The sequence below is a fragment of the Triticum aestivum genome, chromosome 2D (assembly GCF_018294505.1).
Source record: "Triticum aestivum cultivar Chinese Spring chromosome 2D, IWGSC CS RefSeq v2.1, whole genome shotgun sequence".
Lineage (NCBI taxonomy): Eukaryota > Viridiplantae > Streptophyta > Magnoliopsida > Poales > Poaceae > Triticum > Triticum aestivum.
In genome coordinates, this window is record NC_057799.1 from 457,026,140 (window position 1) to 457,029,674 (window position 3,535).

The window sequence follows — 3,535 nt, forward strand, 5'->3', positions numbered from 1 at the left end:
ATTTAAGACATTACTTCTGGGATGACCCACACCTTTATAAAGAAGGAGTAGATGGTGTTATTAGACGTTGTATACCTGAGCATGAACAGGAACAAATCCTACGCAAGTGTCACTCCGAAGCTTATGGAGGACACCACGCTGGAGATAGAACTGCACATAAGGTATTGCAATCCGGTTTTATTGGCCTACTCTCTTCAAAGATGCCTGTAAGTTTGTCTTGTCTTGTGATGAATGCCAAGGAATTGGTAATATCAGTAGACGTCAAGAAATGCCTATGAATTATTCACTTGTTATTGAACCGTTTGATGTTTGGGGCTTTGATTACATGGGAACGTTTCCTTCCTCTAATGGGTATACACATATTTTAGTTGCTGTTGATTACGTTACTAAGTGGGTAGAAGCTATTCCAACTAGTAGTGTTGAACATAACACCTCTATTAAGATGCTTAAAGAAGTTATTTTTCAGAGGTTTGGAGTCCCTAGATATTGATTGATGGTGGTTCACATTTTATTCATGGTGCTTTTCGTAAAATGCTTGCTAAGTACGATGTTAATCATAGAATTGCATCTCCGTATCACCCGCAGTCTAGTGGTCAAGTAGAATTGAGTAACAGAGAGCTCAAATTAATTTTGCAAAATACTGTTAATAGATCTAGAAAGAATTGGTCCAAGAAACTTGATGATGCATTATGGGCCTATAGAACTGCATATAAAAATCCTATGGGTATGTCTCCGTATAAAATGGTTTATGGAAAAGCATGTCACTTACCTCTCGAACTAGAACATAAGGCATATTGGGCCATTAAAGAGCTCAATTATGATTTCAAACTTGCCGGTGAGAAGAGGCTTTTTGACATCAACTCACTTGATGAATGGAGAACTCAAGCCTATGAGAATGCCAAACTGTTCAAAGAAAAAGTTAAAAGATGGCATGACAAAAGGATACAAAAGCGTGAGTTTAATGTAGGTGATTATGTGTTGCTATTCAACTCTCGTTTAAGATTTTTTGCAGGAAAACTTCTCTCTAAATGGGAAGGTCCTTACGTTATCGAAGAGGTCTGTCGTTCCGGTGCCATAAAAATCAACAACTTCAAAGGCACAAATCCAAAGGTGGTGAACGGTCAAAGAATCAAACATTATATCTCAGGTAATCCGATAAATGTTGAAACTAATGTTATAGAAACCGTGACCCCGGAGGAATACATAAGGGACACTTTCCAGAACGTTTCAGACTCCGAAAAGGAACAGGTATGTGGTACGGTAAGTAAACCGACTCCAAAACAGTTCTAATGGCAATTTTTCTCCATTTTGGAATATTTAAGAAAATAGGAAAATAAGAAGTAGTCCGGGAAGGACATGATGACCCACAAGTATAGGGGATCTGTCGTAGTCCTTTCGATAAGTAAGAGTGTCGAACCCAACGAGGAGCAGAAGGAAATGATAAGCGGTTTTCAGCAAGGTATTCTCTGCAAGCACTGAAATAATAGGTAACAGATAGTTTTGTGATAAGATAATTTGTAACGAGCAACAAGTAACAAAAGTAAATAAAGTGCAGCAAGGTGGCCCAATCCTTTTTGTAGCAAAGGACAAGCCTGGACAAATTCTTATATAGAGAAAAGCGCTCACGAGGACACATGGGAATTATCGTCAAGCTAGTTTTCATCACGTTCATATGATTCGCGTTCGGTACTTTGATAATTTGATATGTGGGTGGACCAGTGCTTGGGTGTTGTCCTTACTTGGACAAGCATCCCACTTATGATTAACCCCTATTGCAAGCATCCGCAACTACAAAAGAAGTATTAAGGTAAACCTAACCATAGCATGAAACATATGGATCCAAATCAGCCCCTTACGAAGCAACGCATAAACTAGGGTTTAAGCTTCTGTCACTCTAGCAACCCATCATCTACTTATTACTTCCCAGTGCCTTCCTCTAGGCCCATATAATGGTGAAGTGTCATGTAGTCGACGTTCACATAACACCACTAGAGGAGAGACAACATACATCTCATCAAAATATCGAACGAATACCAAATTCACATGACTACTAATAGCAAGACTTCTCCCATGTCCTTAGGAACAAACGTAACTACTCACAAAGCATATTCATGTTCATAATCAGAGGAGTATTAATATGCATATAGGATCTGAACATATGATCTTCCACCAAATAAACCAACTAGCATCAACTACAAGGAGTAATCAACACTACTAGCAACCTACAGGTACCAATCCCAGACTTGGAGACAAGAATTGGATACAAGAGATGAACTAGGGTTTGAGAGGGGATGGTGCTGGTGAAGATGTTGATGGAGATTGACCCCCTCCCGATGAGAGGATCGTTGGTGATGACAATGGCGATGATTTCCCCCTCCCGGAGGGAAGTGTGTAAGTGCATCTAGTGCCCCTTAGTGATTTTGGTGCATTGAAGACTTATAGGTTAAGGGACTAATGTGTTTATGAGTGTACACAGGTCTATAAGTCTATGGGGAGTTTGATATTTACAGAGAAAGTTGACCCCTAAAATTGAAGTTCTTCGACTGAAGAATTTGGATTTCTGAAGAGTTTCTGAAGACTTTGAAAGTGAAGAAATTGGTGTGACCTTGAAGACTTGGTATTCATTTGAGGAACATGAAGCGTGAAGACTTTTGTTTTCGTAGTTTCATTTTCTCTTTCTTGAGTCATAGGAAACACCGTACTATTAAAGGGGGTCGAGGAAATACTAAGGAAAATTTTCCATGTGATGCTCAACTCAAAATCCTACACCTACCAATCCCTTCGAGTGAAGCCATTGGAAATCTCATACAGTTCAGTCATATTCTTCAGTGACAGAGACGAAGCTCTTCTGGTCTCTGAGGAATTTGTTCTGACTGAGGAGTTAGGAATTCGCAAGTGCGGATTGCCTACACAGTGAGGAACATGATAGCCCTAAGGAATTTGAGCCTCATATTTCTGACCGTTGCTGTGCTACGCGCCAGCTGTCCCAAAATATCTTATCCACCTAACGGTCATATCATTGAAGGGCATTTATGTCTTATCATGTCGGGCTGCTCCCTAGGCTATAAATAGCCGCCCCCTACAACCACTAGCTGGTTAGCTGCTCCGAGAGAAACTGACATTTTTCATTTGAGAGCATCCCATCCTCCGAGGACTTTGAGCGAAAATCATCAAGTGAGGAAAACCCAAACCCAAACACCTACAAACCCAAAGTGATTTAGCATCACTGAAGAGATTGATCCTGCGTGGATCCGACGCTTGTTACCTTTGAAGACTGTGCTTCTTCCAGACGGTTAGGTGTCATGGTCTAGAGGATCCAAGAGGAATTGTGGATCGCCGAGTGACCGAGTTTGTGAAGGTTCGGAAGTCACCTGAAGACTTACCACGAGTGACTGGACGAGGTCTGTGTGACCTTAGTTCAAGGAGAATACGGTGAGTACTGTGCGTGAAGAGGCTGGCAGCTGGGTCCATGGCCGCAGCAAGGAAGTGCCTCCTTATTACGTGCAAAATAATGATTCCTCCACCTGACAGCAGG